Here is a 24345-nt window from a genome sequence, read left to right on the forward strand (position 1 = left end):
CAGTATCACTATGCACTTAGAGCGTTTTTTTGTTTTTTTGTTTTAAATTCATTGTGTTAGTCACTTGGTGTCATTAGTCTTTTGTTCAAATTATCACCCTTGGCCAGTGAGAACCTCATTAAGCTGGCTCTTGAGTGAAAAGGCCTTTAATTGAAATAATATTTCACCGTAGTATAGGTATCTAGGTAATCAGCATCTCTTTATCTTCAATACTTCTTGATAAAGAATAACTAAAATAACACGTTGTATGGAAAGTATTGATATGCCTTTTAAATCACAGCAAACTACCATTAAAGATTTGTTTAGTTCTCTGAGGTGAAGTGTGATACTAAGGACTGTACTGGCCTGGTGAAAATCCATTTATCGTTATAGAGAATTTTTATTCTGATACTTACATATTGAAGTCTTTCTATTCCAACTTAAAATAGGATTTTATTTTATATCTTCTAACATACAGAACTCACTTATTCAAAGTAGAACTGTGGCTACTAGATCCCATTAAACCCTAGCATTTGTATTTGAGTTTTATACATTTTTGTAAAAGGATTATACTTTTTGTTTCTTTTGAGAGGTCATGTTATTTCTGTAGACCTTTGTGGAGCATGAAGTTTGCTTTCTGACTAAAAGTACTTGTTTGCTATGTTTGGGTTTGTGTTTTTATCCAGTGTTTTATCTTACTTGTCTTTATCTCCATCACATCATTTACTTAAAAAGAGCCAGGAAACCTATAAATCTATCAGACCAACACATCTATGACATAAACTTACACAATGTTACATGCCAATCATGTCTCATTTTAAAAAGTATATAAAATAATAAAACAAAAAACAAACAACAGAAAACAGCTAGGAAAATCTAAGAAAGCAAACTCCCATATTTTTCAATGCTACAAAACACAACAGAATTGGGAACTGAGAAAGCTAAAAAAGTTGCCCTGAACCAAGCCTTTTCCTAAAAGTTCAGAAAAGCTGATTTCACACAAAAATAAGTAACAAAAAACTATAGTCATGCAAAGTTGTTATACAAAATAAGAGGATAAGGAACAAAGTATCATATAGACATTGGAAGCACACCAGAAAGGCAAGCCCATAATAGATCAAAACTATGACCTGGTTATTTAAAAATGACTTCTAAGATGTTTTGGGGTACCTGAGTGGCTCAGTTGGTTAAGTGTCCGACGTCAGCTCAGTTCATGATCTCGTGGTCTGAGAATTCAAGCCCCGCGTTGGGCTCTGTGCTGACAGCTCAGAGCCTGGAGCCTGCTTTAGATTCTGTGTCTCCCTCTCTGCCCTCCCCTGCTCACGCTGTCTCTCTCTCTTACTCTCTCTCTCTCAAAAATGAATAAATGTCAAAAAAATTTTTTAAATGACTTCTATCATTTGAAAGTGATCCGAAGTATGAAAGAATACCAATAATCAGAATTTTTAAAATTTGGGAAAGTACTAGAAATAAAAGGAAGAATAATTTGGAAATGAAGACTAAACTAGACTAAATACAAAAGCAGGTAATGCCTTATGGGAACTAGAATGTCAAAAAGTAGGTTGGCCTTAGAAATCAGAAAAGATATAAAAAGGATTTGTGGGAAAATGACAAAAAATATTTATTTTATAACATAATTCTATAATGAAATATATATAATATATAATAAATATATACATATATGTATGTATATATGTGTGCATATATATATATATATATATATAACAAATTACATGAAGAATACTTTGCTAAAAAAAATACTTGGAGCTACATATTGAAAGAAAACCCTGCCTACCTGAGAATGTTCTCCTATGTAAAAACTTCTCATTTGGCTTTAGACAAACAGCAAGTGACTTAGAAGAGCAAAACTTATATGGCACTATGCCAGGAGCAAATACTACATTTAAGATACTTGGGAGGAAAAATATGAACAAAATATTTTATTTCTAACAAAACTGATTTTGAAGTGTAAAAATTACTTCTTACATATCAGTTTGCAGGAATTCAGGAAACATGTTTTCCTTGAGTGCTTCCTGGGAAATGGACCATAGAATGTGCTCATGTGAGCTAAATAACTGGAAAGCTGTTGACACAAAGTCTTTGGTGAGCATTAAATTTGACATCACATCATGACCAAAGTGCTGACCAGGTTTATTGCTTGAAGCTTAATCCGCTGGGTGGATTTTCCCTCATTACTTTCAAGTCCACTCGTGTCTAATATGGCATCAGTCAGTGTGGTTGGCCTACAGCAAGCTGATCCTTCTGTGAATAAAGCCTGGATTTCCTTTCCCCTATTGGCTGATGGTAGTGAACTCCAATTAAGTCATAGATTGTGAAAGGGAGAGGTGTTAGTACCTTGGAGGTAAGCGATTTAGAGTTCTGGGCCATTTTTTCTTGAAACTTGGGAGCCTGTGGATCTGCTTGGGAGCCATCCTGAATGTACCATGGATTATTACCATGCTGGCCAGGCTGGTGGCTTGGTGAATCTGACAGTACTGAGCTTTTGTGATGGGCAGCTTTGGTGACATGGTTGATACACAATGTAACTGATTAGTTACTAAGTCACTTGGTGTGGTACCCTCTCTCACTGTGGCCCCACTAAAACTTAGGTTAAAGCATTGTCCCCATGTATTTTGTGTTGTCTCAAAAATCCAGAAGGCTGCCGAGTGCTGTAGCTTTTTTAGTGGTAGTAGGAGCAAGATACAATAATTTATTCTTTGGAGAGAGATGTCTTAGCATGCCCCAGTGGTAGAACTTAATAACTTCACCAATGTAGTAGAACTGAGTTTTTGTGCTTTACCTCCTACCAACTGGCATACGTTTGTCTTTAGAGGATGTCCTGAGTATTTGCCACTTACCTTCTTGCAGGTTTAGTGAACATGATGCCATCAATGCACACTATTTGAATAATCAAGAGTTCTCTGACTGGAAGACAGATTTGCCCACTGTTAGACGGGTGGGCCAGGGCTCCATTTATCACCAGACCTTATGGCCTCATGCTAACAGGAACCATGAGAACATCTGGGTTCATCAGTGTCACCCTATGACCTTGTATCAGCCCCTAAAGTCTCTGGATATTTCTCTTTGGTGCACTTTGAAAAATGAAGACTCTGGAGAATTGCTACTGTATATACTTGCTATGGCATTGAAAATTCCTTTCTCAGTTGGAACTTGCCTCCCATTTCATTTGGGTCTAACAGTTGAATCCTATCTGTACACTGGGCTGTGGGGTGGCTGACCTCAGTCTTCTTCATATCTGGTCTTGATCTTTTTAGATTGTATGTAAAACAAAACCTCTTTTGGCTTCCTTTCCCTTTCTCCTTTTTAAGAAACATTTAGTTGCCCAATAAAACATAAGTACAGAACATTAAAATACACTTTAATGAATTATAAGGTGAATAATCTTGTAACTACCACTCATCAAGAAATAGAATCTTAACCAGCAATGTCCATATGCCCCATTCCAACTTCTATCCTCTTCTTCCCCCACAAAATTAAACACTACTATAGTTGTATTTTTTGTAGGTCCAGGTAGTAGGCTTTAAAAGAGTTGGGATTTCTACCTGATGTAGAAAGCTGGTGAAAGTTAAAATTCTTAATGAGGTGGTAAGATTGTTGAATGTTAATGAAGCAAAAGTATAGCTGTTGTAAGTCCAAAATCCAGTTTTGGAAATTAACTGGTTAGTAAATAAGTTGGATCAATATTATTTTAACTTACAATTTTTTTACATTTTATTTTTATTTTTTTAAAATTTACATCAAAATTAGCATGTAATGCAACAATAATTTCAGCAGTAGATTTTTTAGTGCCCCTTGCCCATTTAGCCCATCCCCCCTCCCACAACTCCTCTAGTAACCCTCAGTTCTCCATATTTATGAGTCTCTTCTGTTTTGTTCCCCTCCCTGTTTTTATATTATTTTTGTTTCCCTTCCCTTATGTTAGTCTGTTTTGTCTCTTAAAGTTGTCATATGAGTGAAGTCATATGATTTTTGTCTTTCTCTAACTGACTAATTTCATTTAGCATAATACCCTCCAGTTCCATCCTCGTACTTGCAAATGGCAAGATTTCATTCTTTTTGATTGCCGAGTAATACTCCAGTGTGTGTGTGTGTGTGTGTGTGTGTGTGTGTGTGTGTGTGTATCACATTTTCTTTATCCATCCATCGATGGACATTTGGGCTCTTTCCATACTTTGGCTGTTGTTGATAGTGCTGCTATAAACATGGGGTTGCATGTGTCCCTTTGAAACAGCACACCTATATCCCATGGATAAATGCCTAGTAGTGCAATTGCTGGGTCGTAGGGTAGTTCCATTTTTAGTTTTTTGAGGAACCTCCATACTGTTTTCCAGTGGCTGCACCAGCTTGCATTCCCACCAACAATGCAAAAGAGATCCTCTTTCTCTGCATCCTCGCCAACATCTGTTGTTGCCTGAGTTGTTAACGTTAGCCATTCTGACGGGTGTGAGGTGGTATCTCATTGTAGGTTTGATTTGTATTTCCCTGATGATGAGTGATGTTGAGCATTTTTTCATGTGTTGGTTGACCATCTGGATGTTGTCTTTGGAGAAGTGTCTATTCATGTCTTTTGCCCATTTCTTCACTGGATGATTTGTTTTTGGGTGTTGAGTTTGATAAGTTCTTCACAGATTTTGGATACTAACCCTTTATCTGACATGTCATTTGCAAATATCTTCTCCCATTCTGTCAGTTGCCTTTTAGTTTTGCTGATTGTTTCCTTCGCTGTGCAGAAGCTTTTCATTTTGATGAGGTCCCAGTCTTTCATTTTTGCTTTTGTTTCCCTTGCCTCCAGAGACGTGTTGAGTAAAAAGTTACTGCAGCCAAGATCCAAGAGGTTTTTGCCTGCTTTCTCCTGGAGGATTTTGATGGCTTCCTGTCTTACATTTAGGTCTTTCATCCATTTTGAGTTTATTTTTGTGTATGGTGTAAGAAAGTGGTCCAGGTTCATTCTTCTGCATGTCGCTGTCCAGTTTTCCCAGCACCACTTGCTGAAGAGACTGTCTTTATTCCATTGGATATTCTTTACTGCTTTGTCAAAGATTAGTTGGCCATACGTTTGTGGGTCCATTTCTGGGTTCTCTATTCTGTTCCATTGATCTGAGTGTCTGTTGATACTGTCTTGATGATTACAGCTTTGTAATACAGCTTGAAGTCTGGGATTGTGATGCCTCCTGCTTTGGTTTTCTTTTTCAAGATTGCTTTGGCTATCCAGGGTCTTTTCTGGTTCCATACAAATTTTAGGATTGTTTGTTCTAGCTCTGTGAAGAATACTGGTGTTATTTTGATAGGGATTGCATTGAATATGTAGATTGCTTTGGGTAGTATTGACATTTTAACAATATTTGTTCTTCCTATCCAGGAACATGGAATCTTTTTCCATTTTTTTGTGTCTTCTTCAATTTCTTTCATAAGCTTTCTATAATTTTCAGTGTATAGATTTTTCACCTTTTTGGTTAGATTTATTCCTAGGTATTTTATGGTTTTTTGTGCAACTGTAAATGGGATTGATTTCTTGATTTCTCTTTCTGCTGCTTCATTGTTGGTGTATAGGAATGCAACTGATTTCTGTGCGTTGATTTTATGTCCTGCAACTTTCCTGGATTCATGAATCAATTCTAACAGTTTTTTGGTGGAATCTTTTGGGTTTTCCATATACAGTATCATGTCACCTGCGAAGAGTGAAAGTTTGACCTCCTCTTGGCCGATTTGGATGCCTTTTATTTCTTTGTGTTGTCTGATTGCAGAGGCTAAGACTTCCAATACTTTGTTGAATAACACTGGCAAGAGTGGACATCCCTGTCTTGTTCCTGCCCTTAGGGGGAAACCTCTCAGTTTTTCCCCATTGAGGATGATATCAGCGTTGTGTTGTTCATATATGGCTTTTATGTTCTTGAGGTATGCTCCTTCTATCCCTACTTTCTTAAGGATTTTTATTAAGAAAAGATGCTGTATTTTGTCAAATGCTTTCTTGGCACCTATTGAGAGGATCATATGGTTCTTGCCCTTTCTTTTATTGATGTGATGAATCACGTTAATTGTTTTGTGGATATTGAACCAGCCCTGCATCCTAGGTATAAATTCCACTTGGTTGTGGTGAATGATTTTTTTAATGTATTCTTGGAGCTGGTTGGCTAATATCTTATTGAGTATTTTTTTTTTAATGTTTATTTATTTTTGAGACAGAGAGAGACAGAGCATGAATGGGGGAGGAGCAGAGAGAGAGGGAGACACAGAATCGGAAGCAGGCTCCAGGCTCTGAGCCATCAGCCCAGAGCCTGACGCGGGGCTCGAACTCACGAGCTGCGAGATTGTGACCTGAGCCGAAGTCGGACGCTCAACCGACTGAGCCACCCAGGCGCCCCATTGTTGAGTATTTTTGCATCCATGTTCATCAGGGAAATTGGTCTATAGTTCTCCTTTTTAGTGGGGTCTCTGTCTGGTTTTGGAATCAAGGTAATGCTGGCTTCATAAAAAGAGTTTGGAAGTTTTCCTTCCATTTCTATTTTTTGGAACACCTTCAAGAGAGTAGGTGTTAACTCTTCCTTAAATGTTTGGTAGAATTCCGCTGGAAAGCCATCTGGTCCTGGACTCTTGTTTTTGGCAGATTTTTGATTACTATTTCAATTTCCTTACTGGTTATGGGTCTGTTCAAATTTTCTATTTCTTCCTGTTTCAGTTTGGGTAGTGTATATGTTTCTAGGAATTTGTCCATTTCTTCCAGATTGCCCATTTTATTGGCATGTAATTACTTATAATCTCTTATTATTGTTTTTATATCTGCTGTGATGGTGTGATCTCTCCCCTTTCATTCTTGATTTTATTTACTTGGGTCCTTTTTCTTTTTGATCAAACTGGCTAGTGGTTTATCAATTTTGTTAGTTCTTGCAAAGAATCAGCTTCTGGTTTCATTAATCTGTTCTGGTTTTTTTTGGTTTCGATAGCATTAATTTCTGCTCTAATCTTTATTATTTCCTGTCTTCTGCTGGTTTTGGGTTTTATTTGCTGTTCTTTTTCCAGCTCTTTCAGGTGTAAGGTTAGGTTATATATCTGAAATCTTTCTTCCTTCTTTAGGAAGGCCTGGATTGCTATATACTTTCCTCTTATGAGCACCTTTGCTGCATCCGAGAGGTTTGGTTGTGGTGTTATCATTTTCATTGGCTTCCATATACTCTTCAATCTCCTCTTTAACTTCTTGGTTAGCCCATTCATTCTTTAGTAGGATGTTCTTCAGTCTCCAAGTATTTGTTACCTTTCCAAATATTTTCTTGTGGTTGATTTTGAGTTTCATAGCATTGTGGTCTGAATATATGCATGGTATGATCTTGATCTTTTTGTACTTAATTAGGGCTGATTTGTGTCCCAGTATATGGTCTATTCTGGAGAACGTTCCATGTGAACTGGAGAAGAATGTATATTCTACTGCTTTAAGATGAAATGTTCTGAATATATCTGTGAAGTCCATCTGGTCCAGTGTGTCATTCAAAGCCATTGTTTCCTTGTTGAGTTTTTGATTTGATGATCTGTCCGTTGCTGTGAGTGGGGTGTTGAAGTCTTCTACTCTTATGGTATTACTAGCGATGAGTTTCTTTATGTTTGTGATTAATTGATTTATATATTTGGGTGCCTTCACATTTGGCGCATAAATGTTACAATTGTTAGGTCTCCTTGGTGGATAGACCCCTTGATTATGATATAATGCCCTTCTGCATCTCTTGATACAGTCTTTATTTTAAAGTCTAGATTGATATAAGTATGGCTACTCTGGCTTTGTTTTGTTGGCCACTAACATAATAGATGGTTCTCCACCCCCTTATTTTCAATCTGAAGGTGTCTTTAGGTCTAAAGTGGGTCTCTTGTAAACAGCATATAGGTGGATCTTGTTTTCTTATCCATTCTGTTACCCTGTGTCATTTGATTGGAGCATTGAGTCCATTGACGTTTAGAGTGAGTACTGAAAGATATGAATTTATTGCCATTATGATGCTTGTAGAGTTGGAGTTTCTGGTGGTGTTCTCTGGTCCTTTCTAATCTTTGTTGCTGTTGGTATTTACTTTATTTATTTTTTTATTTTATTTTATTTTATTTTATTTTATTTTATTTTTTTTATTTTATTTTATTTATTTTATTTTATTTTATTTTATTTTATTTTATTATTTTATTTTATTATTTTATTTTATTTTATTTTATTTTATTTTATTTTATTTATATTTTCATCTTTTCTCCCCTCTCAGATTTCTTGCAGGGCTGGCTTAGTGGTCACAAACTCCCTTAATTTTTGTTTGTCTCGGAAACTTTTTATCTCTCCTTCTATTTTGAACGATAGCCTTTCTGGATAAAGAATTCTTGGCTGCATATTTATCTGATTCAGCACACTGAATATATCCTGCCACTCCTTTCTGGCCTGCCAACTTTCTGTGGATAGGTCTGCTGCAAATCTGATCTGTCTTCCCCTGTAGGTTAGGGACTTATTTTCCCCTTGCTGCTTTCATGATTCTCTCCTTGCTTAAGTATTTTGTGAATTTGGCTATGATATGCCTTGTTTATGGTCGTTTTTTTTTTTTTGAATCTCATGGGAGTCCTCCGTGCTTCCTGGATTTTGATGTCTGTGTCTTTCCTCAGGTTAGGAAAGTTTTCTGCTATGATTTACTCACGTAACCCTTCTACCCCTATTTCTCTCTCTTCATCTTCTGGGACCCCTGTTATTCTGATATTGTTCCTTTTTAATGAGTCACTGACTTCTCTAATTCTTAAATCGTGCTTTTTTGCCTTAATCTCCCTCTTTTTTCCTTCTTCATTATTCTATATAAGTTTGTCCTCTATATCACTGATTGTCTGTTCTGCCTCATCCATCCTTGCCACCACTGCATCCATCTGTGATTGCAGCTCAGTTATAGCATTTTTAATTTCATTCCATTTTTTACTTATTTTATCTCTACAGAAAGGGACTCTAATCTATTTTCGATTCCAGCTAGTATTCTTATTATCATGATTCTAAATTCTGGTTCAGACATCTTGCTTGTATCTGTGTTGGTTAAATCCCTGGCTGTTGTTTCTTCTTGCTCTTTCTTTTGGGGTGAATTCCTTCATTTTGTCATTTTGAAGGGAGAAAAGGAATTAATGATGTAGAAAAATTGAAATTAAAAAGAATTAAAATTTAAAAAATATTAAAATTAAAAAATTAAACACACACACACACAAATTGAATAAATGATTGGTAGATCCTAAGTGTGTTTTGGTCTGAGTGTTGATAGTGGTTTGACAGATTAGACAAAAAAAGGGGGGGAAGGAAATCGTTTGAGAATTTGAAAAAATGAATACGCTGAAGTAGACTAAAATGAGATGATGGGAGTAAAATAGAATTTTAAAAAATTTACACAAAAGTAAAGAATATAGTGGAAAAAATTAAAGAAAATATTTTAATAAAAACTAAAATACAAGTTAATTTTTTTCTGTATTTATAAAAAAGAAAAGAAAAAGAAAAAAAAATGAAATCATTTGAAAATTTGAAAGTGAATACACTGTAGTAGATTAAAATGATGGAAGTAAAATAGAATTTGAAAAAGTTACATAAAAATAAAAAATATAGTTAAAAAATTAAATATTTTAATAGAAATTGAAAGTAAAAATGGAGTTTTTCTCTTTCTGCATTCAAGAAGAAGAAAAGAAACGAAAAAAAAATCTTTTGAAAATTTGCAAAGGTGAATACACTGAAGTACACTAAAATAACATGATGGAAGTAAAATAGAATTTGAAAAAAATTACACAAAAGTCAAAAATATAGTAAAAAAATTAAAGAAAAATATATTTAATAAAAATTGAACATAAAAATGAATTTTTCTCTTTCTGTATTCAAGAAAAAGAAGTTTAAAAGAGAGGAAAAAAAATTGAATAGATAAACCTACTAACAGATTGAAGTAGGACTGAAATTACTTTGTTTTCCCCTAGAAGTCAGTCTATGTAGTGCTTAATAGTCCATAAACTAAGTGGGCGGTGAGACTCGTGTTCTTGAAGAGTGATGTTGGCCTACTTGGGCTGGACTCAGTGTAACAGCTCCACTCTCCACTAGATGGCGCTGATAGCCTACTGGGGTTTTTTGTCGTGCTCATAGGGGCCTGTGCGCATGCACAGGAGCAGTGAAAATGGCGCCACACAGCTACCCAGGCTGTTCTCCTGGATCAGCAATCACTCACCCGTCCTCTGTCTTCAGCTTTCCTCCACTCCCTGCTTTTTCACTCTCCGTGACCAGCCCCCAGGCAGTACCTCTCTCCCGAGTTTTGTCTCAGATGTGGCTATTTTCCCCGGCTCCTTACTTCTGAAGGACTGCAGCTTTGACCTGTTCCGCCCCTCTGCAGGAGGGTCTCACCGAGCAATGGCCAAATGAGCAATGGCCGAATGTCGGCTGCACCCAGGAACGCTTGGTGGACCCTGCTGCTGCCGGTGCCCCAAGACTGCGGCCAGGTACCAGCCCTCCCCAGAAAAAGGTCGCAAGACAGTGTAGCAGCAGCGTTTCAGGGATTATGGAAAATCACAACCCACATCTGGCACCAGGCTTCACCCTTAACCACCTTGTTCCAGCACCAGCAAATGCAGCCGTTTTCTGGGGTCTGCTGGGACCAGGTGGCTTCAACAGTCTCTACCAAACGTCCTTCCAGCAGTGGAACTGCTTCTCCCCGTGTGGCCCAAGAACCTCCCGGACCCCACTCTGTTCCTGGGGATTTGCCCTTCCCACCAGAGCACCACCAGGTATCACGAGCTCCAGAGTTGCAGCCTTTGCGCTTCCCTTGTTTACAGCCTATAGGATTTTAAACCCTCTCCTTTCTCCTTTCTCCCTTTTTAGTTTAGCCCCTGCAGCGATTTCCAATCTTCTACTTTCTCTCCAGCTGCTTTTGGGGAGGGGTGCTTTTCCTGTATTCTCCCCCTGCGCCCCCCCCAGCAGTCTCCGCCCTCTCTCCGCTCGCAAAAGCACCTCCCTTTCTGCTCCGTCTCGCTCCCCAAGTTCACCTCTCCGTGCCGCGTGCCTGCTGAATTCTGTGCTTCAGGTTGTGCAGATTGTTGTGTTAATCCTCCAATCAGTTTTCTAGGTGTGTGGATGGTTTAGTGTTGGTCTGGCTTATTTCATGGATGCAGGACACACAAAAAGCTTCCATGCTGTTCCATCATCTTGGCTCCTCTCCTACAATTTTTTCAAACTAGGTTATGATTTAAAGGGAAAGTAATCTATCTGACATAATTTTAAATAGCTTTCTAAAATGATTATCTGACTAACTCTAAAACTTAACTTTTTGACTCAATGCCCTTACATAATTATCAGAACGTTAACTAAAAATTAATGCAGTTCAGAGAAATTGTAGTATTTGCTGGTAAATTAAAAAGTAGTGGTTAAAGTTACTGGAATTTTATTTTTTTATTGTTTATTCTTTATTTTTGAGAGAGAGAGAGAGTACAAGCAGAGAGGGGCTGTCAGTGCAAAGCCTGATGGGTTCAAACCCACAAACCATGAGATCATGATCTGAGCTGAAGTCAGAAGCTAACTGAGCCACCCAGGTGCCCCAAAGTTACTGGAATTTTAGAATTTGTTTTATAGGGGCGCCTGGGTGGCGCAGTCGGTTAAGCGTCCGACTTCAGCCAGGTCACGATCTCGCGGTCTGGGAGTTCAAGCCCCGCGTCAGGCTCTGGGCTGATGGCTCAGAGCCTGGAGCCTGTTTCTGATTCTGTGTCTCCCTCTCTCTCTGCCCCTCCCCCGTTCATGCTCTGTCTCTCTCTGTCCCAAAAATAAATAAACGTTGAAAAAAAAAAAAGAATTTGTTTTATACAGTGATTAAGAGCATGGATTTTGGAGTGAAACTTAAAATCCTCTCTCTGCCTACCAGCTTAGCTATTTAACCTTGGACAAGTTACTGAACCTTTTTGTGCCTCAGCTTCATCATCAATAAAATGGTAATAATGATAGTGTCTTCTTCATAGAGTTGTTAGGATTAAATGAATGAATACAGTAAATCATTTAGAACAGTGCCTGGCTGTACTAAGCACCCATTAAACATTAACCATCATTAAGTAGTTAGCAAGATTAGTTCACATGCTAGCTTATTAGCCTCATTAAAAAAAAAATGAATATGTGGTAGATTAAAGATGACTTCAAATTTTTGACTTTCCTGCCCCCTGAGAGGCAGAATCTATTTCTCCTGTGTAGGTGTTTTTATTTGCATTTTACTTTTTATGAAACCAATGTAGTACAGGGAAAATGATGTTATGCCAGTTTCAAAACATGTATAAGAGGACCATCAGCTTCTACCTTGGTCTCTTGAAGTCCTGATCTGCCACGCAAGAAGACTCCTGTGGGGCAGAGCTGGGAAGGGCCTAAGACCACATGGAGTGGACAGAAACTCAGCTAAGCCCAGCCTTCCAGTTGCCCAAGGCACCAAGTATGTGAGTGAGGCTGTCACGGACCCTTCACCACAGTCCAGCTGCCAGGTCGCTATCACTGAGGGTCCATTTATAAATACACAACAACTGGAACAGAAGGTGAGAACACATAATGTCTCCCCTAAGATCACATAGATATATACTGATAGAAATAGGACAGAAATCTAGATTCTTTACTCCAGAGTGTGGTGTTGTGGAATTATAGTGTGTTTTCTTTAATATTTAGGTTGATTTTTAAATCACTTAAATTTAAGATGCACTGGAGAAGTGTTTTAAATGAATTTCCCACATTCCAGTTGTAGCTCTAGAATCAACTTCTGTGTAAAAGAATATTTGAAAAGAAAGTATTAAAAACAATATAAAAACCAAATTATTTTTGGCATAGAAATTATTTTTGGACATATAAAGTTAAAATCCTTATAATATGCAAAGTATTAACAAATGACTGCACACAATTGTTAATTGAATGTTTAAACATTAACGGTTGCTGAATTCTTCATATATTTTGTTTGTGCTAGCATTTAGGCATTAGCATAGGGAACGTCTTGGGACAAAAAGGTTCCAGGTTCTGCTAACTGGGAGAAACCTCAGGGCAACTTGTTCTGGAATAGGGGCATGGACTCTGGAAAGGGGCTCAAGACTGTTTTTTGGTTTTTTTTTAAGAGGTGGGTCAGCAAATGGGGTTTTTGGAGACTTTGGGTCATATTGCCAGGTTATTTCTTGGTTAATTAGTGGAAGATATTTTATAAATTTAATTAATCTGTCACTCCTGGTTGTTTCTTATAAGCAGCTGCTAATTCTTGCAGAAACAGTTTTTGAAGTGGAATTTAAATAGGTTTTCTATTGTTGAATAAGGGGCGCCTGGGTGGCTCAGTCAGTTAAGCATCCGACTTTGGCTCGGGTCATGATCTCGTGGTCTGTGGGTTTGAGCCCCGTGTCAGGCTCTGTGCTGACAGCTCAGAGCCTGGAGCCTGTTTCAGATTCTGTGTTTCCCTCTTTCTCTGACCCTCCCCTGTTCATACTCTCTCTCTCTGTCTCAAAAATAAATAAACGTTAAAAAAAAATAGGTTTTCTATTGTTGAATAAACTTCAGAAACAACTATAGATGTACCCATCTTGTGGTGACCATCAGAAGTGTCCAAAATGAAAAGGTTTTAGAGTAAAAACAAGCTGGAATATCTGAGATTAAAAGCATTAGCTATTTACATTTTGGAAGTACTGACCACTTCTTTTTTTACATTTTTGTTACTTTCTGCCTTTTTTTTTTTTTTTTTGAGCCCTCGTGTTAGTCTTACTGCACATATTTACTTTAATAATGAAAGATAAAAAGTATTTTTTGGAGGGAATGAACAGGTCATTTTTCTTTTTCAAAGTTTTCTTTTGAGCCAGAATAAAAGGAATATTGATAAGTTGAAACATGGAAACCTTGAGTTATGTCATTGATTTAAAAAGGAGAAATTGGTATCAAGGAGATGTAATCTGGTATTTCAAGCAGTTGTACTATAGTTTATATGACCTACAAAAAGTACGTAGAACATATACCTGTAATCCCACCCATTAGTGTTTGGAAATTTTTTCAACAACCAATTCAAGTAATAATTGAGCTCTTAATATGTGCAGGAGCCTTGGGATATATGGGATGAATAAAGACAGGCACCCACTTTTGTGGAACAAACATACCAGCAGAAAGAGGTAACAGGAAATAATCCTAGTAAATAAGTCATAGAGTAAGTTAAAAGGTAATAGGTGCTGTGGGAGAAAATGATCAGAAATGCTGGAATGTTAAGCAGCACTCATGGTAGACCTCATTCATAAGGTGAGATTTGAGCAGACTTGAAGGGGATGAGGTTGTTAGGGTGGAATTTGGGGAAGAACATTCCAGGCAGAGGGAACAGCAAGAACAAAGACAGGAGTTTGCCTGGTGTGCTCAAGGAACAGCACAGGGGAAGGTTGAGTTGAGTGAGCAAGGGGAGGAATAGTAGGAAAATAGATCAGAGGTAATGAGGGCTCAGATCACATAGGATCTTCTAGACCTTAGTAAAGATTCTGACTTTTATTCTTTGTGGTAGGCAGAATAATGGCCCCGAAAGATGTCAGTGTCCCTATCCCCAGAACATGTGAATATGTACATTACATGGCAAGGGGAACTATGCAGATAGGATTAAGGGTGTGGCCATTGAAGACAGGTACGTGTAAAGATGCTCACCATCACTAATCATGAGAGATGCAAATCAAAACCACAGTGAGATAACACCTCACGCCTGTTAGAGTAACTATTATAAAAACAAGAAATAAGGGGCACCTTATTTCTCTTGGTTTTGGCTCAGGTTATGATCTCACAGTTCATGGGATCAAGCCTCTCATGGGCCTCTTTGCTGACAGGTTGGGGCCTGATTGGGATTCTCCCTCTCTCTCTGCCCTTCCCCTGCTCATGCATGTGTGTGTTGTGTCTCAAAATAAACATTAAGGCACACACACACACACGAGATAATAAATGTTGGTGAGGATGTGGAGTAAAGGGAATCCTTGTGCACTGTTGGTGGAAATATAAATAAGCACAGCCACTATGGAAAACAGTATGGAAGTTCCTCAAAAAATTAAAAATAGAACTACTACATGATCCAGTAATTCCATTTTTGGATATTTGTCCAAAGAAGAAAAATATACTAATTCAAAAAGATGTATGCACTCCCATGTTAATTGCAGCATAATTTACAATAGCCAAAATAGGGAAACAACCTGAGTGTCCACCAATGGATGAATGGATCGAGAAAATGTAGTATACATACACAACAGAATATCACTCAGCTGTTAAAGAATGAAATATTCTCATTTCAACAACATGGATGTACCTTGAAGGCATGCTCAGTGAAGTAAGTCAGAGAAAGATAAATACCATATGATCTCATTTATATTTGGATTCTAAGCAAACAAGGACCAACAGAAGAACAAAAAAAGTTCTCATAGATAACAGAGAAGAGGTTGATGGTTGCCAGAGGGGAGATGTGTGGGTGGGGAGGGCAAAATGAGCGGAGGGAGTAAAAAGGTACAAACTTCCAGTTATAAAATAAGTCATGGCATGTAATGTACAATATTGTCCTTATAGTTAATAACGCTATAATATGTATTTGGAAGTTACTGAGAGTAAATCTTAAAAGTCCTCGTCAGAAGAAAAAAATATTTTGTAACCATGTATGATGATAAATGTTAACTTACTGTGGTGACGATTTCATAATACAAATAATGAATCATATTGTACACCTGAAACTTATATGTTAATTGTACCTTAAAAAAGCCAAAAAAACAAACAAAAGGGTATGGAACTCCAGGTGGGAAGACTGTCTGATAATTCAGGTGGGCCCATTTTAATCATATTAGCTCTTAAACTTGGAGGAGGCCCTCCTCCCTGGAAATCAGAGAGTCTCCAGAATCTGAGAAGAGCCCTCAGCTGACAGCCAGTAGGGAAATGCAGACATAGTCCTACAGCGCGGAGAAACTGAGAAACTGAATTCTGGCAACAACCTCAGTGAACAAGGAAACAGATTTTCTCCTTAGAACCTCCAAAAAGAGGCACATCCTTGCTGACTTCTTGACTTTGGCCTCGTGAGACCTAAGCAGAGAATGACTCATCCCAGCTCACCTGACTTCAGACCTGTGAGAACTGTAAGATAATACATTTTGCCCTGTTTCAAGCCACCAAATTTGTGATAATTTAACAGTAATAGAAAACTAAATACCCGGAGTGAAACAGGAAGCGATTGGATACTTTTTAGTAGAGGAGTATCATGATATAACTTGTTTCCTTTTTATTATTTTTATTTTTATTTAAAAAAAAATTTTTTTTTCAACGTTTATTTATTTTTGGGACAGAGAGAGACAGAGCATGAACGGGGGAGGGGCAGAGAGAGAGGGAGACACAGAATCGGAAACAGGCTCCAGGCTCTGAGCCATCAGCCCAGAGCCTGACGCGGGGCTCGAACTCACGGACCGCGAGATCGTGACCTGGCTGAAGTCGGATGTTTAACCGACTGCGCCACCCAGGTGCCCCTCCTTTTTATTATTTATATAAATTTCTGTGATCTCTTGATGACACAGGTGGTTTTTCACAATTAATCTCTCAGCAAGGGTAATCACCTTTCACCTTTGGTACTTGAAAGCCAAGTAATTTATATTCTTGACAGTATTTTGATAGTTTGAAAAGGCTTTTACACTTTCTGAATTTCAGTGTTAATATATGTTTCTTTTTCAAGAAATCCAGATTAATATGATCTGGAACGGTTAAGTGAATTTAAAGCTATTTTACTCATTTAGGGAAAAATGATACCTATCATCTGTAGCAAAGCCAACCTGAATTATCTCTGAAGTTAATTTTAATCCTCTATTTCCTCTTCTCCTGTTTTTTTTTTTTTTCATTTTCTTCCCACAAACTAAATCTTTGTTAAAACCAAAGTGCTAAGGCTTAAGTGAAGAATAAAAAAATACTAAGATTGTCTTTAAGCTCCTGTTTCAATGTTTCTTAACATTTGGGTATATTTTCCACAGCATTCCATTTTGGCTATCTCAAGCAGAAGCAGCATAGAAGTTTAGTGAATGAATCCTCAGTAAATAACTATTTGTCTTCTAAATTTGCATAGAATAGTAGCTCAGTAAAACCTAGCTCCATTCAAGGTAACACGTTTCAGCTTGGGACCACAGAGCTTTTCCAATCAGCTAGAGATAGGAAGTTGTAGCTGTAGGAGAATATGACAAAAGAAAACCTCTGGGCCAACCTGCAGAAAGGCCAAAAATGGGACTTAGCAGTTACTAATAGAATGTTCCTAAAAAGAGGTTTCCTCAAAATTATCTGTATTCAGTATCTAGTATATGCAATGATGGCAGCTAATCCTCTGTTGTGCTTTTGTGTTTCAAAATAAATTGACCAACTCTGTGCACAAGAAGGCCACTAGCTTTAAAAAATAACTTAAGTGAGGAGTGCCTAGGTGGCTCAGTTGGTTAAGCGTCCGACTCTTGGTTTTCGGCCCAGGTCGTGGCCTCACGATTCTTGAGTTGGAGCCCTGTGTGGGGCTCTGTGCTGACAGTACAGAGCCTGCTTGGGATTCTCTCTCCCTCTCTGCCCCTCCCCCACTCACACTCTATCTCTCTCTCACAAATAAATAAACAAAAACTTGAAAAAAACCCCTTAAGTGATAGAACTATAACATATAAGTATTCTTAGGGAGAAATTGAGAAATTTCCATGTCCCTAGAGAGAAAAAGTTTAATTCTCTTTTTTTGTGTCTGGTAAAATGCTGGACACAATGTATGCACTGCTTTGACAATTCTTTCTAAACTAAAAAAGATAAAGTCACTTAACCTAAGATTAAATTCACTTAGGCATTGTAATTGCACCAAACATCAAGGCAATTGGCTCTCGAAGGGTCAAGAAAGTCTGTTCACTTTAGCATAATGCAAATTCTCATAGCAGCAAGTTCCTATTCCCCATGAAACCCAATCTCAATGTAACATTGTCAGATTTAAGTTAAACCTTTTAAAATATTAATGATTAATATTATGATTAATTTAGGAAAGAAAATTAGTACTATAGGTTTTGAAATATTAATGATTAATATTATGATTAATTTAGGAAAGAAAAGCTGGTACTATGCAGTGTTGAAAACCAAGGAGACTGAGGGCTTGTAAAACTTAATGTAAACTTGTTCATAATGAGTTAAGAGGCTTCACTCTGGGACTTTGTTGGGTGACTCAGAATCATTATTGTTGTGATTCAAGTCAGACCTAGTCTATGTCTACAAATTAAGACTTTATACACCTGAAATTTATATAACACTGTAGTTAACTAACACTGTATGTTCCAATCTACCTAAGCCTTGGATATCTTCCTCTTCCAGTTCCCAAAAGTATTGTGTGGGGACCAACGGGAGTGGCTGAGAGCCTTTCTGGGTGTCCATGAGCTCTTTTTTTTCATAATTCGAGGACATTGCCTTTTCTATTTTTATGTGAGTGCACAGTGAAGTTTTTCAGAGGCTACATGACATTTGATGATAATATCTCTATGATGGCTAATGGAATATGGGGGTGTGCATTCTTGTGTTTTAATTTTTTAGGGGGATGTTATCAGTAATTTCTAAGAGTATAAAGGGGTCCTGAGACTAAAAAGTATGAGAACTAATGCCTTATAATATCTCAAGGAAGATCTCATTTCGACTTCCTTTAGTGTGAACTACCTTTGATTGCATAGAGTTTTCTCAATTATTTTTGTATTTTTAATTTCACTGATTTATGCCACAATGTTTATTATTTCATTATTTTTGTTTGTTTTAGGTTTAATTTGTTCTTTTTCTGGTTTATTCTTTTTTAATAAAACTATTTAATTTTTAAGTAATCTCTACACCCAATGTGGGGCTTGAACTCATAACCCTGAGATCAAAAGACAAATGCTCCATGAACTAAGCCAGCCAGGCATCCCTTTTTTTTCTGGTTTCTTAAGGTAGAGCTTAAATTATGGATTTTAAATCTTTGTTCTTTTTTAATACAGGCATTTGATGCTATACATTTTTCCTTAAGCACTGCTTTAGCTGTATTAAACAAATTTTGAAATATTGTATTTTAAGTTTCATTTAGTTTAAATTTGTAAATTTCTATTGCAATGCTTTTCTTTGACCTATGAGTTATTTAGATATGTGTTGTTTACTTTTCATGTATTTGGGATTTTTTTTTCAGATATCTTTCGATTATGATTTCTGTTATGATCTGAGAAAGTACTTTTATGATTTCTTTTGTTTTAAATTTGATGAGATTTGTTTTATCACTTTGAATACGGTTTATCTTGTTGCATGTTCTGTATACACTGTATACAGAAGTATACAGTAATTGGGAATTGGCCATATATTAGAATGCTTCAGAATAGAAATGGCATGTGAAATAGTAGGTAGATCACAAAAAAGCCCAATTCTTTACTTTACATCCATATCCTTTGCAATGTGACTTTGCAGTTCCTTGCATCACAAAGCAGGGTCCCTTTCCCCTAAATCTTGGGTGGCTTAGTGAGTTGCTTTGGTCAATGGAATGAGTGGAAATGATAGCTGCAAGTCCCAAAGTTAGGCCTTAAGAACACTTGGTCTCTTCTTACTCTCTTGCAACCCCGCCATCACCCTAAAAGCAAGCCCAAGCCTAATGGAGGATGAGAGAGTAGGTAGAAGAAACCAAGTCATCTTAGGTATTTGGAATCAACCCACCTGGCTTGGATCAGCAGAACTTCCTGCCTGACTCACAGCTGACTGCAAAGGTCTGAGTGAGACTAGCCCAGACCAGGGCTGCCTAGCTGACAGACTTACGAGAAACACTAAATAGTTGTTATTTTAAGATTCTAAGTTTTGGGATAACTTTGGGATAACAGCATTCTTATGACAATTGGTAATTGATAACATGCCAGCCTCAATTTAGTTACTCAAAGTAAGTTTATATGGAAACATATAAAGACACTAAAAAAATTACAAAGCCTTTCAAGTAATTCAATGTATCACAGATTTTGTGGTGACCAAGGGTCATTTTTCCTCCTAAAGGCACATCTCTCCCTCATCCTACCTTTGGTCAGCTACCTTCATAAAAGAGGCATCCTATTCAGTAATGCTTCTAATAATAATAAATGTTCCCCAAACAGAGACAAATGAAAGACAGTTTAATGATTAAGCGTGTGGCCTTTAGTGTCAGATTCTTCTACGCACTAGCTGTATGATCATGGGAGATGTGTATCTATCATATGGGACTGTTGAAAGAATTAGATAAATTAATGTAAGGGTGCCTGGCTGGCTCAGTCGGTTAAGTGACCAACTCTTACTGGACTTAGGTCATGATCTCGCCTGTAGTAGGATAGAGTTCAACATTGGGCTCCCCTCTGAGTGTGGAGCCTGCTTGGGATTCTCTCCTCCCCACCCTCCAGACTTGCACTTTCTCTCTCTCTCTCTCAAAATAAATAAACTTAAAAATAATAAATAAATGGATTAATGTATATAAAGTGCTTAAAAAAGTGTATAGTATGTAGTAAATATCATATAAATAAATGTTAAGCAAGCTCTTAGTATTAAGTACAGACTTCTTATTGCTGGGAAATGACAAAGCTTATATACTTTAAGAAAATTATAAAGAGGTCAGTATTCAAGAAATAATTTCATTAGTGAGTTGCATAAATCTTAATGTGCTTGAAATATTTTATTCCTTTTGTAATCACTGCACTCAAAATGCTATTTAGACTTACTTGCTGGTACAGAGTGGTGAGCAGGCAGGAGAGAAGTAATAGCACTTATAGATCTGTTCAAGGAGCAAATGTACATTTTGTTAAATGGCCTAAAACAACTTCTCTGAGTGATTTTAGAGCCATAAAAGTTTGAGATTGACAATTCTGTGACTGTACAAAAGAAATATGAACCCATATAACTTTACAAATGTCCTTGTACACTTATCACGATGAAATATAATAAAATGAAATAAAATGATAAAAAAAAATAAAAACATCCTTAAAGTGTTAGCTTTAGTTCTTTGCTGGGAATAATGCTAATTATCTTACCAATCAGCTACAAGGCCCTTTACATGCTGCTAAAGATAGTGATATTTGAATCACCTAAAATAGTTTTTATATTTATATTAAGCTTGATAGATACTGCTTTAACCTTAAAAAAAAAAAAAAAAAAGTCTAAGGAAGATGTTTTCCCAGAGTGGGTAAAAATATTCTTCCAGGGATTAGAATGGGAAGGGTCAGAAGAAAATATAAGTATATTATGTAAGTATTCATGCCTATGTTTTTACTCTGGTCTTTTTCAAAAAGCATTTGAAGTAGTCTCCAAAAATATATAACATAAAGCGGGGCCTGGGTAGCTCAGTAGGTTAAGCGGCTGACTCTTGATTTTGGCTCAGGTCATGGTCTCACAGTTTGTGAGGTCGAGCCCCACGTCCAGCTCTGTGCTATAGTGCAGAGTCTGCTAGGGATTCTCTCTCTTCCTCTCTCTCTGCCCCTTCCTTGTTCATGGTCTCTCTGTCAAAAATAAAATAAACATTAAAAGAATAAAAATACATACCATATGATAGAGTGACAATCATTTAAAGGGAACATCAGTTGAATAACATAAGCAGTTTCTTCCCTTATCTGTCCCCTTTTGTTTTTGTTTTTCTGTTTGAGAATTATTTGCATAGTATAGAAAATCAGGCATTGTGTGAAAGCTGGTATCATCAGATGAGTAATAAGGAGACTATATACTAGTTTTGATAAGTGGCAGCTGATCTTTTTGAAGGTTGAACTATTTAAGCAAAGCAGAACTTTCAGGACTAAAATGTCATATATAGATAACAATATAGATATTGTATTATCTGTCTCTATCCATCTATCTACCTATGTAATTTCCAGTTCACTCTACTGATTACTCTTTGGGAACAAATTAAATCAGAGCAAGGTGTTGGGGAATTCTGTGACCCCCTTAATGTAGCTTGTGTAGCACTCTTCTCAGTAGGGTGCGTATTTCTAGTTACAATGCTCAGTCATGTCTTCCAGATATGAGGTCTCCTTTGGGCAATGCTGGACAGAAACTATAATTAATCTCATACTGCTTAGCAACAGAGACAGAAAAGGCATTTATTTAATTAGCATTGAGTCACAAAAAGGTTTTAATTTTTTTCTTTCAATAAAAAGTATAAATGGGTTCGCAATAAATAATACCTTAGAAAATTTTTTAATGAATATTAAATGGTCTCACAGTTAAGAAATCAAAAGCAAATGACAAATTCATAGGAAAGGAGAATGCTGAAGTGGTTGCTTCCTAATCTGTTTAATGTGTCTGGTTTCTGAAGAAGTGAAAGTCCATCTTGGAAGGAAGGATTTTGTAGATGTTGGAATTGGTGTCTAGGGTTCACAGAAAGAAAGTACTTGAAGAAAACAAGCCTAGAAAAAAAAAAATACAAGTAGACTCTAGTGATAACTATAATGGCTCAGATATCCTATAGTATCTCAGATTTAGAAACTTCTAGTCTGGCTCATGATTTGCAAAATTGCAAGTGTTGTAGACTGATGAGGTGCAGAGGGGTCCAGAGCATCTGAATGAGATGGTCACAAAGACACAGCCAAAGCAAGGGAGCAGAAGCCTTTAACAATCAGTTGGGATGTCTGATTAATAAACCTTAATTTGGAAGTTTGAGAAGAATTTTATTTGGAAGAAATCTCGGTGGACTGGTCTGTCAAGAAAAGCAGTCATCCTGGAGAACAAAACGATTAAAGGGACTGGTAAGAAGGTTTATAGTTTGAAAACATACAGGGACCGTGAAGAAAGTTTAATAATGGCCATGTATTGGGAGGAGAGAGAAATGTCGAGAGGAATTTTAGGCAACTTTCTGTGTTATGTGCCATGTATAACTTACCCTGTGCTGCCCTCTTTCAGGAAAACTATGGTAAATAGTGATTTTTCAAGGCTTTGCAAAGCTTTTCCCTTCCCTTCCCTTCCCTCCCCTCCCCTCCCCTCCCCTCCCCTCCCCTCCCCTCCTCTCCTCTCCTCTTAATATGTCACCTTACTTGGCAAAAGAGACTTTGCAAATTGACTAAATTAGGAAACTCGATCATTCTGTATTCTCTGGTTGGCCCCAATGTAATCACAAAGGTACTAATAAGTGAAAGAGGGAGGTGGGAATGTGAGGGTCAGAGTCAGAGATTTGAAAATGCTACACTGCTGGCTTTGAAGCTGGACAAATGGCCCATGAGCCAAGAAATGCAAAGTGGTCTCTAATGGCTGGAATATGCAAAGAAAAGAATTATCCTCCGGAAATTCCAGAATAAATCCAGTCCTGCTGACACCTTGATTTTAGCCCAGTAAGACCCATTTTAGACTTAACCTCAGAAATTTAAGGTAATTTCATGTTGCTTTAAGTCATATACCCACTGACTGCCCATTTTCCTCAAAGTCAAACAGCTGCATTCAGACCTACAGATGCCTTCAATTGCTAACTATTGTTTAATTGGACTCTCCCAGTTCCAAACTGAGCAAGCAAGCCAAATATAATGGTAGCTGTGCTTTTCACTTCCAGAGCAGGTACATGTAGGAACCAGAAATCTGGGCTATTCTTGTCTCTTGTTTCTTATAATAGCCATTAGGAAACACTCAAGCATAATTTGAACAAAATGACATAGTTTTCTTTACAGGTGCCCTTATTAACAGTATTCAAATTGGCTTCTTTAGGTCAGGGACTGTTTTATTTAACTGTATCTTCAGTCCCTCACAGAGTACACAGCATAGAATAGGTGTTGAATGAATGGGTATTATTTCTGATTTCAGATAGCTCATCAGAGAATTACTTGCCTTTCAGCATGTCAGCACATCTCAAAATTTGTTCTCTGAAATTATTTAATGCACTTCTCTGGGTTTTAGAGAGAATAAATATATAACTAATCAATTTGAATATCATGTTTTATTTACAGTCCTTAAATTGCTTGTCGGTCTCCTTACCTGATTTTCTATTCCTTTAACCCTCTGCTTTTCTCTACTTTTCACTTTTCTCCATGAAGAAATGACCCACTTTTAGGGATTCAAACATTTTCTCCTCATGGTTGACTGTAACTCTTCTATTATTGGTCTTGTACCCACTCTCCCTCAAGTTCCAACCTTCCTGCCAAATATTTATTTCCAGCAGGGGATCACACTGTTATCCTAAACTTCACGTTGGGAAATGGAGCTCTGGCATTTTTCCTTTGCAGATCAGTGTCTCTTACCAATTTCTTTCATTCCATTCCCCCCATTCTTCTAGGTCTGACACTGTGGTATTATTTGGGGGATTTTACATTGCCTTTATTTTCAAATTTTAATTAATGAGAACTTTGACTCTTGTCTAGAAATGTGCTTCAATTCCACCAATTATGTTCTATCTTACTTCAACTGCTTCTTGTCTATCT

This window comes from Herpailurus yagouaroundi, unplaced genomic scaffold (assembly GCF_014898765.1).
Source record: "Herpailurus yagouaroundi ecotype Mexico unplaced genomic scaffold, PumYag 140, whole genome shotgun sequence".
In the NCBI taxonomy this organism is placed as follows: domain Eukaryota; kingdom Metazoa; phylum Chordata; class Mammalia; order Carnivora; family Felidae; genus Herpailurus; species Herpailurus yagouaroundi.